Raw genomic sequence first — 14,477 nt, 5'->3', positions numbered from 1 at the left:
CAAAGTAAACTAATGAAATATGTAGAAATGGATGAAGTTTAGGATTATAATTTTTAATAATTATTTGGAATAAGAATTGATATATTTTCCTAATTTTTATAGATGAAATTTTAGGTTTTGAAAAATGCTGAATATTAGGGTTCTAGTTTCCACCACAAAACTATATGGAAATAAATTTATTTCCCTTTGATCTTAAACTATGTTATAGATAATATATATCTAGAACAATCAAAAACAAAAATTGGCTTCAAACCAATATTTTCTTTTTTTATAAGGATTGAAATCTCAACTCACCTTAAATCGATAGTTTTCATCTCCTGCCATATTTTTAAAAATAAATGTATTCTAACTAGAAGAAAATTTATACATTTTAGAAGAGTACTCTCTCCTTTAGAAGGTCATATAATTTTTATACTTTTTTGATATGATCTAATATTTTTTTCTTTCTCAAAATCAACATCTTTTTTAGTGTTAAAATACATGGTTGTAGAATTTTCTAATTACAACACGCTATATCAAATTAAAACACTATAAAATCTATATGATCTAATATTCTTGACTCCCAGATCTATAAAATAGTGTTTACATATTATTAAAAAAATTCATAAAAAATAGTAAGAGTTATTGAAATGCCACTTTTTTGAAATAATTTTATTTCTTTAGTGATTGGAAATAAACTAGTATAAAACATAAATTTAATAGATATTTCCAATTAGAAAAGTGTGAGACCATATATAACTTAGAAAGAATGAATTTAGCTACATCACATATTTAAAAATAAATATTTTTGGATGGAAATACTCAAATTTAGTCATTCTAATAAATTAGCCTAAAAGGTGAAGCAACTTTGTAGTTTTATGCAATGACTAACCAAAAACGATCCAAAGCTGTTATAGTCCTAAATCTATTGACCTTGTACTCCTTGAGAAAAAAGATCACAATCATGCAACATACTCATTATTTTTTCTGACATTTTCCTTTCTTATGTTAGTATTCCTTTAACATCTCCTCTTGAGTCCAAAATATTTTCAAAATATATCAAAGTTTCCTTCATATGGCTTTAGATTAAAATAAAATTTTCAACCTTGCAACTAAAAATATTAGTAAGCCTTTATCTAATAGGGGTCATAGAGCTAATTTCCATTAGAGGAGAGTCTTTGTACCATTTATCCAATGGTAAGATATCCTTTTTTTCTATTTCCAATAATCATTTTTCTCCCTTCTCTGATACCCTTTTTGACATTGATGATACTTTTCGACAATGGTATGCCACCAACTAGATCTACCTCATAGGGAAAAGGATCATATCTCCCATATGACATTTATTTGGATTTTCTTATTCTAGTCAGATTCCCTCTTGCCTTGCATAGTAATACAACCCACTTAAGAGAAGCTAGATTTTTTGAAATTTTAATTTTCCTTGAACCTATCTCTTCCACCATCTTGGAAGAGGACACATAGTCTCACTTCAAAGGAGCCACTCAAATTTTTTCTTCAATTCTCATTTAAAAAAGATATTATATTTTTTTTCTGTTGACTTTGTCCATATAGATAGTATTCTAAAGAAAGACATGAAGTAAAAAAAAATTCTCAAAATGATATATTTAAGTATTTGAACCTTGTGTCCAAGATCTAAAAGCTTCCCTTTCCAACTTGCTAGTTTTCTTTGAAAACTTTCAATTGGGCTACTCTAGCAGTTATGAAGAGGGAATTTCATAGAAAGGGGAAGGCAAAGATAACAATTTAAAAGGGAAGAAATATTGTAACCAAGGGTTCTTGAGATCTTGTTTTGGGCAGCATAGTAAGTATTGGAAAAATATAACTTACTCTTTTCAAAATTGATACACTAACTGTGTAAAGAAGCATAGTTGTTCAAAATTTTATTCCACATTTTTTCTTAAGAGATACACACCAAACAAGAAAATATCATCTATAGTAGACCTAGTTCTTGCACCTTTGAAAGGTGTAAGGATTGAGCTGATATTTTTGTATATATTTGATGATGTTTTTGAATAGTTATTATTATATTTCTAGTTATAATTATGTTTTGTAGTTCTAGTAAAATATTGTATAGAAAATTTCCATTTGTATTGCTTTTTATAGTTAGAATAATGATTTTTTTTTTAAGTATATATATTTTGGCAAGCTTTCTCTTCTTTCTATATATTTATATATGGATTGCTTCACATTTTGGAGTATTCGTGAAAGGTGAAAGTGGGTCAAATGTGGAGCTAATCTATTGATTTCACTCTAGATAAGCTATAAAAGTCAAACCACATCTCTCAACTCTACCAGTACCCATCATTCTTTGTGTAGTTTAAGCCCTTTGAATTTACGTATAGTGATAGCACATGACATGGTGATGGGAAGAAATAAATATTTATATCTGTGTTTTCCATGTCTGCCTTACTATCATTTGAAACCAACAATTCAAAATTAGATTTATCTCATCATCTTTATTTCACCCTCTCTCTCTCTCTCTCTCTCTCTCTCTCTCTCTCTCTCTCTCTCTCTCTCTCTCACACACACACACACACACACACACACACAAAGTTTCATTAGTATCTTTATTTATCACTATTTTCTCTTTCATATATCTATTTTCCTTTCTTATTTTATATCTATAGGTCTCTCACTAAGTCACACACACTCTCTATCTATGACTATCTTTTTATATGTATCTCCTTTCTCACATCTTCTTATTTCTCTCATTTCAACTCCCTTTCTCTTTGTGTACCCTTCATGTATCTGACTTATCACCCGTCCCATCCTATCTATCTATCTATTTATTTATTTATTTATTTGCCTCTCTATTTATCTCTCTATGCTATTTCAAAATTCTATTTTTATATTAACTCTACATTTCATCAAAATGATTTCTATTTATAACTTCTTTTGTATTTACAATTGAAATTTTGATATAACTATTTATCTTTTTACAATAAGATAATATTTATAAATAATCATTCTAAAAAAAATAGGAAAATATATTATCTCTCCCTCTACCCTCTTTATTTATTTATACATAAATTTTCCAAAAGTCACATATTCTTCATAGCTTATTTTTGTATTAGATTCTTGAAAATAGTTTCTATTTATAATTTTCTTTTGTATTTAGGTTGTCTCATTTTACACATGCACTTGCTATTTCATTTAACTTTAATAGATATCCATAATATATTTATTTATTAAACTTTTTCTATGTGAAGGAAGTTTTTGAACTCATTTTTTGTCAAGTGCATGCACAACAAAGAAGCAATTGTCTAGGATAATATTTTATTTCTTTTAAATAATAGTTTTACTATTTCAATGAGATAAATTTGTGATAACTATTGTTTTAAATGCACTATCTAAGCCTTAGTTTCTCTCTACTTGCTTTGAATAGTAGTTGGGATAAATTTGTTATAAATATTGCTATAAATTCAGTAAATTTGTTATAACTATTGCTATAAATTCAATATTTAAACTATTAAATTTTAATAGAATATTATTTTAAATAGAATATCATTTTTGGATTCCTTTAGTTTGACTAAACACTAAATATCATTTTTTAATCAACCACTTTTCTATTTAACAAATCTTTGAGAATATTTTCTCATATTTTAATATTATACTTGTAAGAAAATATAAACTTTGATGTGGCAAAATATGACCACTCATTTATAGTAGGGTTTTGTTGGCTTCCCAACTTTAATCAACTATCAAATTTCTAAGTACATCAACTTATTTGATTTATATATAGAAAGATAGTTATTGCAAAATCAATAAATCACACTCTCATTCACACTCAAATTGAATGATAATATATTTTCCATATAAAACAATTTCCAAGAAATCAAGAAGATTATTGTGCAAACTTGAATAATTTTTAGCAGCTTGTGTCAATATATTAACCAAAACAGATGCCATTACTTTAATTTAGATGGCATTACTTTATAAGATGACAATGTTTCAATCATATGTAGGTTTAAAGGGTTTGCACTATTTGCAATCAAAACCCTCGGTCTTTTCACTGTCAGACAACAAATGTTAATAAATATTTTAGTTGAATGTTTTAGGAGATGTTATCCAATTGTTCATTACTTGTGATCACTTCTCTTGGCCATTTCTGCACATATAATAGCAAATATACTTTCATACTTCTAATTTAAATATAATTGATTTACCCGCATCTTACTGATGAACGGTTCAACCTTTGGAGAAATTAACCCTGCGAGACTTGGAAGTCCATCTGATTCTGGGCTGTCACATATCCTGAGCCTCTCCAATGACTATGTTTTCTAAACCTTCCATCTTATCCGATTTGGGGCACATTTGTAAATCAAATTCTTTAAGAGAAGTTAATCCCCCAATATTTGGGAGGCTCTTTAATTGAGTGCAGCTATATATCCTAAGCTTTTCCAGTGATTGTATATCTTCTAAACCCTCTGTCTTCTCCAATTTCGAGTACATGTGGAAGTCGAATTCCTTTAGAGAATGCGTTCTAACCCTTCTGTCTTCTTCACCTTTCTAGCTGTCAATGCTAAGGTTTGTAAAGACGCTAATTCTCCAAAATCTGGAAGCTCCTCTAACTCTCTACAACTGTATATCCACAGATACTTAAGCTTTCTCAAGCCGTGAACACCTCTGATGTCATGAATGGCGTCACAGTTAGCAACTCCTATCTTCTTCAATGTTGGTGGCAGGATTTGCAACTCCCTTAAATCCCTATTATCTTGCAGAGCAAGAGTCTCAAGGAAGGGGCAACAATCTCCACTAATTGAGATCTTGGACACTTTCGTCTATGACAGACATTCGGGGTAGGGTACGGAGATACAGGATCTGAGTAATTCGGTAACAAGAAGCCTTTCAACACTTCACTATACTTGCCGATCTTGATATTGAGTTTCATTCTACTAAATAGCCAACTCTTTCTTTTTCTTTAAGGATTTCTTTAATTCATCTCTTTCTGCATCAACCTACTGCAATACAATCTGTACATCAAGCTTCTGATTCTCAATGATCTTTCCCAACTTGAAGGTCTCCATCTCCAAGATCTTAACTCTCAAGTTGTTAGACTTCTTCTAAGAGAACTAGAGCTCTGATACAAATTGTTGCAACTCTATTGGGAAAGTAAGATACTAAGAAGGGAGGGGGTTGAGTTGAGATCTCTAGGTTTTTTTTTTTTTTTTTCCTTTAATTAAAATCTTAAACTATCACCATAAACCCTTAACTCAACAATATCACAAATTAATCACAATGATAAGCTTGAAAGTAAATATAAAATACATAACAAAAAATATTTCTTTACCTGGACACCCTCCAAGGGGAAGGTAAAATAGGGGTGGGGATGACACCCACAAATCTTCATTACTACAACAATAAAGTGTGCCTATTAAGGTTAGAATATTTGATCACTTTTGGTTGTACTGTGCGAGAGTTTTTCCTCCTAATATCTTACAAGACTTATTCATTCTACCATTATGAAAGGATTTGATCTTACAAAAAAGTAAGCACTTTGATAAGAGATTTACATAGGCCTATTAAGACCACTCTATTATGAAATTGAACCTGGTTTATTTGCTAGAATGTATATGATCCTTTGGTTATGACTCTAATGCTAGATTATAGATCTCCTCTCTTTGATCATATAGATTTTTCTTTGTACTTCACTACTTGGTTTATATGTCTGGTTCTTGCTTCTAACATCCAAACATGGGCTCTTTTGCATACACACTTTTCTTCTCACACTTAAATTTAGGGTTTGGATCCTCCTTATATAGGAAACTCATGAAGCTTCTAAATCAAGATCAATAATCTATACTCAACACTTTTTTCATTTATGTATTCCCTTTTTTTTATTGGTTGAATGTCTTGCATAGGGATCAGTGATCAAAACAAAATGCATAGTCATCTCCTTCGACTACTCCTTGATCTTTAAAATATACATTAATTTTAGGCAAAATGGCTTGCCTAAGCATTTGTGCCATTTCAAACACATATACAAAAATTGTCTTACTCAGCATAAACATTCATTGTGCTTGGTCATAACTGTTATCCATTTGCTATCAGTCAACATTCACATTTCTCTGTATAAACTATCACTCGATATACTTGCTTAGTTCAACACATACTGTAGTACTTGGCAACCACTTATTTTCTTAGTAGTAGCTACACAAATCAGATACGTTTCTCAACCTTAGTAGAATGGCTCGATCATAGTGATAACTAATGAACTTTGCCTTCGAAATGACAAGTGTTTGACATGAATTAGCAACATGACTTGGAGATCAACAAATACTTGAAGAGAGAGGTTTGGAAAATTGAGGGAATCTCAAATCATATATTTGTTTGGGTAGGCATAAAGCCAAGTGGAAGTGAACAAAATAAAAAATCAACCCATGGTGTAAGAGTATGAGTTTATTACCTTGTCTTTTATCATTATGCATTGCCTCTTTAATATAAATCTCCATACAATTTAAGATTATGATTAAGAATTTTTTTGAGTTTCTAGGAACACTACAAATGTATTAGCATTGTATTATGGTATGTGTATTCCAAGTGCAAATATTAATGTATATATATAGGAGTAGAAGAGACATGTCTCTATGTTAATCAATATAAAAACTTTGTATTGTAAGTTAATTGCCACTAGAAAATATTAACAACAACAATGTATGTATGTATGTATGTATGTGTGTGTGTATATATATATGTGTGTGTGTGTGTATGTATATGTGTATATATATATGTATGTCTATGTATATGTATATATGTATGTGTATGTATATGTGTATATATATATATATGTATATGTATACATACATACATACATACATACATACATACATATATATGTACACACACACACACACACACATATGAAAAATTGAGCAATACCTTTTTTGGAACTAAATATGAGGGAGAATAATATAGAATAACGTAAGGAAACACTAAAATAAGAGATGACACAAAATTAGTTTCACATGTGAGAGTAGGAATTCAATCAAATACCGTAATCACTTAATTTTGAATTAAATTTTTTAGAAAGAGCAAACTACTAGATAATAGATAAGACAACATTAAAAATTGGACAGAAAATAAATAATAAACCAATAACTTGTGAAATAAAAGGAGATAAATAAGAAGATTCTATTTTGTACCTTATGAAGTGTCATCATAAGAATGTTGGATATTGTAAATTATTATATAGAATAAAGATGAAAAATAATTAGTACAAAAAAAGATTTTCTATACAATCTTCTGAATTTTTTTCCTTATTTTCTCAAAACATTTTTTTGCTGAAAATGGATGTAGCTATTCCAACACAATCCCCTACTGATTTTCATTAGACCAGTTATGCATTATCACCAGTCATCAATTAAGTCTGCTGGAAGCACATTCAGTTTGTCATGAGAAAATGTGGTTCTGATTTTGAATGAATAAAGCATTAGTTGTTAAATAGTATTTACGTGAAATCATAAGTTTGAAAACCTTCCTAATATTGAGTGGCAGCTAGTAAGGTGTAATATATGGAAGGTGATTTTGAGGTACGAAGAACGATTGATAAAGAAAGTTGTGAAAGATGTCTTGAATACCTTGAAGATTACTCCGCTTGATGTCCCTCCCCATCTTGTGGGACTCCAAACGCATATCTCTGACCTACTCAAAAGATTACATCTGAGTTCATGCAGGCACACCACAGTCAGAGTGGGAGTCGGCGGTCTCGGCGGCATCGGCAAAATCACCTTGGTCAAAGCTGTTTACAACAGAATTTATGCAATGTTTCACGCTCATTTCTTTGCACAGAAAAATTACGACCCTTGAGGAATTGCAACGAGCGATTCTATGAAGACTGGTAAATTACCGTGGTGAAGTTTCAAGTGTTGCCGAGGGGAAAGCTCTGATGAAAAATCTATTACGAGGATCTCGTGTTCTTGTCATATTGGACAATGTGAATGATATGAGCCACTTGGATGCAGTCAGCGGTAATTGGTATGGGCCTGGTAGTCGACTCATCATTACTTCCCAAGATCGACACATCCTCAATCTTGCTAAGCTTGATTCAGTTCTTCAAATGGGTGGGCTACGAAAAGGTGAAGCCCTTCAATTATTTTCTTGGCATGCTTTCTTGAGGCAGTTCCCCGAAGCCAGCTACAAAAACCTTTCTACAAGAATTGCAAGAGCCTGCCGGGGTCATCCGCTTTCTCTACAAGTCATTGGAGCTCATTTGTTTGATAAGAAGGAGCCCAACGACATCCAATGTTGGGAAGAAGCTCTTCATAACATCGGGAAAATCAAGAAATATCCAGAGTCCTCCAAATCAGTTATGATGGACTTAGCCATGTTGAGAAGGAAATGTTTATGGAAATAGCTTGTTGCTTTGCCGGTGAGAGGAAAACTGACGCCGTTACTTTCTGGGAAGCTTTATTCCCAGACAGAGTTCAAACAGCCCTCAAGAATTTTTTGCGGAAAATGCTTATAAGCTACAGTGGCCCTCAAGATCTTCTCGATATGCATGACCTTTTGCGAGGAATGGGAAGAGGGATTCAAGAGCTGGCTTATAATAATAGTAGACTATGCCTGCCAGCGAAAGTGGCACATAGAATTTTGAATAGGGATAAAGCAGAGAAAGTGAAAATGCTTGTTTACGAAGAAGAGAATGCAAGAAATCCCGTTAGCGTGCACATAGTGCCTTTGTGTGCAAGTAGTTGGCAACATTGCTCCTAATTTGTTATGGATAAAAATTAAAAACTGTGAATTTGTCAGTGATACGCGTACATGGTTAAAACGAGATAGATTCGATCTGGATAGCAGTTGGTCCCAAATAAGGATTTTAAGTTTAGAGCTGTGTACAAGCCTTACAAGTATCCCCAAAACAGTTACCAGCACGGTGAACCTCCGATGCATTTATCTGTGGGATTGTGTGGCTCTCACAACACTTCCAAACACGCTTGGTTACTTGTCACAACTGGAGTTGTGTTTTTACGGTTGTACCAATTTAAGAGGCCTTCCTAACTCTGTGGGCAACTTGAAGCAACTTAAAATGCTGAAGTTGATAGACTGCACGAAGATAAGGAATCTTCCCAGTAGTGTAAGAAATTTAGGTCAGCTGGAAGTGCTCAACTTGAGATGATGTTCAAGGCTGAGGAATCTTCCCAACACAATAGGCTACTTGGCACAACTCCAACATTTGTCTATACGTGGTTGTTCCGGTTTATAGACCCTTCATTACCCATTAGACGAGTTACAAAATCTTAGGAGATTCTATTTCTCAACTCCGGCACACCCGAAGACCTTTCACAATTTGGGTCTCCAGGTTAGCCCAGCGTAGAGAGTTAAACAGGTTAAAAAGGACACTATTGAAGAACTTTGAAAGAAGATATATTTCTGTTCAATTGTTTGAAATTTACTCTAGTGATAAATTAGTGATTAATATGATTTTTGAACTTGCAGAAGCGTCGGCCTAGGAAGCTTGGTGAAAAAGAAGTTTAATGTCTAGGGGAGAGGACCCACTACTTGAACACGTTCCAATAGTTGTGATAGGAGTTGTTACTTGATACCTACACTTATTGATTTAATATCATTTTTTTTTGACAACATTGTATCAATACTTGTGACTTTAAAGCTGTTAGTACAATGCTAACTACCCAAAATCGAATAAAATGTACTCTTAGTTATAAAAATTAACCAATGATATGACGCCACATCAGCTGTTCAACTATGGTTACCCTTTATGCACAACCATTGGTCTCACTTATTTTTGGGCTATTTTGGACAACTTGGCAAAAAGCATGCTAATGTGGCATCATAATGGGTGATGTGGACTTGAAACTTTACTTATAAATAGGTGACTCACCAAGTAAGGTACTATAAAAAAATGGGAGCGATTTGAAATTTCCACATAGGATTTTGATAAGTTCAAAGTTAGGGTGTTCAAGTACCAGGTCCTCTCCCCTACTTTGTGTACCATGCAACAAGTGAAAGGGAAATATTGATTGGTGATAAGTACAATACTTGTGCACGGGGTTAGTTCATGTATGGAGAGACACCAAGGACAACGAATAAAGTGAGATTAGAGAGGCAATTGATAGCACCGATATTCTTGTTCAAGTGTTTTCCAAGAACTTTGTTAATTCAATTGTGTGCATGAGAAAGTACATAGCCATGAATCACTTGAATAGCCTTGTTATTCCTCTAGTCCTTCATACCTATACATGGCCCTACCATTATAAATGTTTGAAAACAATGAGAAAGTTGAACTATCAAAGTATATAAGACTTTAAAGGAGAGTTTTTCTTTGTTTCCATCGACATTTTTTGCACACTATAATTGAAGTTTATTATTTTTCTTTTAATCTCCATACACAATTTTCATTCTAGTTATATATATACACACACACACACACACACACACACACACACACACAAAGAGGGAACTAATGTTTTAATGAGTAATTATAATTAAAAGATTTTGAATACTAAAGTTCAGATACAAAATTTAATGTTTTATTTTGAAACTCATTTGTAATGATTAATTTCTATTTTATGGTTGACTAGTGCTAATTTTATTGGAATTTAATTATTATTTTTGACTAAAAATTAATAAAATAAAAATCATGACAAGCATGCATTAATTTTATTTATCAGTTGTTTCCAATAGGTACATCATTTGTGTCCCTTAACATGAAATACTCTTATTTCCACCAATTTTCAAACATGTATGCATGTTAGAATATGAAGAACTACATATATTTAAACAATGTAAACTCAAATTTGTAATTACATCTAAATCCATTGATAAGGTAGAGATAGATGTTGTACCACTAGATGTTTGTAGGATTATTTTGTACACCCATTTGTGTATAATAGAAAAGTTATCTTTCATAGGGAGGAGTACAAGTATCATTTGGTCAAAGATAAGATTAATTGTATTGTGAGAACATGTTGACTAAATACTGATTTGTCCTTTAGTACACGTAAGAAATGAAGAGATTTGAAAATGCTAGAATCCAATTCTTTCAAAATATATCATCCTAAACATAAAGATGAATTAATTAGATTGTGTCTAACTATGATGGGTTATTTCAGGAACTAGAGAGAGAGAGAGAGAGAGAGAGAGAGAGAGAGAGAGAGAGAGAGAGAGAGAGAGAGCATATTATGCTAGAATCCAATTCTTTCAAAATATATCATCCTAAACATAAAGATGAATTAATTAGATTGTGTCTAACTGTGATGGGTTATTTCAAGAACTAGAGAGAGAGAGAGAGAGAGAGAGAGAGAGAGAGAGAGAGAGAGAGAGAGCCTATTGTGCTAGTAACAAAGAAAAATGGAACATGTATAATGTATGTGGATATCTGGGCATTGAATAGGATCATAGTGAAGTATGGTTGTGCCCTTCTTCAAATTGATAATTTTTTAGATCAATTAAGTGATGGAATATATTCATTAAATTAGGCTTAAGAAATGGTTATCACCAAATTAGAATGTCTCAAGATGATATTTGGAAAAATTCTTTTAAAAAAATGTTTGTTTGAATGGCTAGTTATGCCTTTTGTAATTTGTATTGTTCTAGCCACATTCATGCAAGCTATAAATCAGATATTAAAGTCATTCATTGATTATTTAATAATAGTCCACTTACATGATATTTCTATTTTGAGTAAAAGTTAGGAAGATCATCTAATACATGTTGAGAAAGTCTTAGACATTTTTTACAAGGAAAAAATGTGTGTAAAAATGTCCATGTGTGAATTTGGAAAAAAAACATTTTTAGTTTATTTAGGCTATATTGTAGGGGTGGTGAATTGAAAATTAATCCATCTATAGTTGAGGCCATCATTATATGGCTTAAGCCTAATAATGATACTAAAGTTTATAGCTTTCTTTGGAAAATTTTAATATTAGAGGAAGTTCATTGCTACACACTATGATGAGTACTAAGCACATGTTTAAGTGGGGAGACAAAGAACAAAATGTCTTGGAAACTTTAAAATAGAAATCAATACTACCCCAAAGTTGGCATTGCCAGATCTACAACAATCATTTCAAATTGAAACTAAAGCAAGTGTCTAAACCATGGTAAAAGTGTTAATACAATGAAGGAAATTTATTTGCTACCATTCTTAGACTTTTAGTGGTAGAGTTAGAAATTATCCTACTTAAGAAGAACAATTGAATCGTTCAGTTAAGAGTATGAAGTAGTGGAAATATTAATTTATGGGAAAAGAGACAATCATACATATAAATCAACATACTCTATAATATCTTCAATTATAGTTCAAGCTACAAAAGTCATGATATTTTCATGGAGGGGAGTCTTGAATAAATTCTATTTGGATATCAAGTATAATAAATGTACACAATAAAGTTGTTGATATGTTATCAAGACCTTATATCAATGCATTCATAATTTTACAAATTAGATCTTTAGCTAATGCAAGTTATATTGATTATATCCTAGAGATGAATATTTCATGTATTTATATGAAATACTAATCCACTATAATTGAGGAGAAGAATTATATAATCGTTTTCATGACAAACTATTTTATGAACTTGGTAAGTTGTGTATTCTATAACTTGTGAGATTATATTTTGGACAACCTATGCTTGTTAAGATGAACCATAACATACTCGTCAACTGTAAATTGAACATCTCTCCTCTTGCATCAGCCCATTTCTTCATCTTGGTTGTATTCTACTCCAAGGTTTTCTTTACCATGACATGAACCTCTTTCATGGAAAGAGAAAAGTCTTTAGCCACTCCAATGACCTTTGCACCTTCTTTCATGACTCTTAATTCAAGAATGCCTCTAGGATGCACTCCATAAACCAATTCAAAAGGACTTTTCCTAGTAGTCATGTTTATAGTATCATTGTAGGCATACTCTTCTTATGCAATAATGTGATCCCAAATCTAACCATACTCCTTGGTCAAGCATCTAAAGAGGTTTCCCAAGCTCCTATTAACTACTTCTATTTGGCCATCTATTTAAGGATGATAGGTAGATCCAAATGAAAGGTCGGTACCCAACTTGCGCCACAGAGTCTTCAAAAAGTGACTCATAAACTTAGTGTCCCTATCAAACACAATAATAAGAATAAGTCCATGCATCTTGACTACTTCCCTAAAGAATAAATTGGCAATGGCACATGAATCATGAGTGGTTTTACATGGCACAAAGTGAGCCATTTTGTTGAACCTTTCCACAATGACATAAACATTCTCAAAACCATGGCAAAGTCCATGCTTAGACATTCCAAAACTCTTCATGGAATAGGTAATGGTTGATATAATTTTGCATTGGTGGAAACTCCTTTTTCTTTCTAACAAACCATGCAACATTCTACATAACTTTTCACATCTCTACTCAAAGTAGGCCAATAGTAAAACCTTTGGACCAAATCCACTATCTTGTGCACTCCAAAATGTCCATTTAATCCCTATTGTGCTTCTCTTAGATCAAGTTTTCTCTAATGGATCCCTTTGGGACACATAGTTAATTGCCTTTGAACAAGTGGCCTTCCTGCAAGGTGAAATCAGAAAACTCATGATGAAAATGGTTAGTATAATCACTACACACTTGATAGGGCTTGGAAAAATATGAATCATCAAGTTATAGCTCCTTGAAGGTTTCAATTCCCACACTCCTAATCTACACTTCTTGTACAATCAACAACCTATAGTTAAGTGCATTTGCAACTTTGTTTGCAATGCCTTTTTTATGTTTGATGATGAATGTATAGGCCAGAATATACTCCATGCACTTCATGTGCTTGTGACTTAGTTTATCTTTGGAATTTCAAAAGTGTAAGGCTTGATTATGTGAATAAAAAAAAATTATTTAGGCAATAGGTAATGGCTCCATTTCCTCATGGCTTAGACCAAAGCATACATTCAATGTCATAGGAAGAATACTTCCTCTTGGCTTCATTCAAATTTTCACTATGGAATGCAACTAGTTTACCCTCTTGGCTAAGAACTTTTCTAATGAAAAGGTTATTGGCATCACACTCAAAAATAAACAACTTCTCAAAGCTAGGTAAAACCAAAATTGGTTGAGTGGCAATCTATTGTTTCAACAATTCAAAGTTTCCATTGGTTTCATCAATCCACTTGAACTTGGCTATAATCTGACCTTTAATGGTATCCAACAAGGGTGCACATATATGGCTGAATTTCTTAATGAACTCTCTATAAAATTGTGCTAAGCCATGGAAGCTCCTTACCTCTGAGGTAGTCTTGGGTGTTGGCCAGCTAAGTATGGCCTCCACCTTGCTAGGATCCATCTTGAGTTATGCCTGTGAGATGACAAAACCCAAGTAGACCAACTCTTCCTTCATGAAATCAAATTTTTCAAGGTTGATGGTGATCTTAGCATTAGATAACCTTTTCAAGAAAAGATCCAAATTCCCTAAATGTTCTTCCTTTGTGCTACTAAAAATCAAGATAAATGAAAAAAAACTTACCCAAGTAGTCAACAAAAACTTCATTCA

General features: G+C 32.3%; 1 pseudogene; it reads left to right on the top strand.

Annotated features, from left to right (window-relative positions):
• The first annotated feature begins 4,476 nt into the window (after positions 1–4,476).
• The window catches only part of LOC149558198 (uncharacterized), a 54,898-nt pseudogene continuing 44,897 nt past the window's right edge, over positions 4,477–14,477 (top strand).

Source organism: Cupressus sempervirens, chromosome 5, assembly GCF_028749045.1.
Source record: "Cupressus sempervirens isolate cs-2001-9-10 chromosome 5, ASM2874904v1, whole genome shotgun sequence".
Taxonomy (NCBI): domain Eukaryota; kingdom Viridiplantae; phylum Streptophyta; class Pinopsida; order Cupressales; family Cupressaceae; genus Cupressus; species Cupressus sempervirens.
This window is presented reverse-complemented; position numbering and strand designations above follow the sequence as displayed.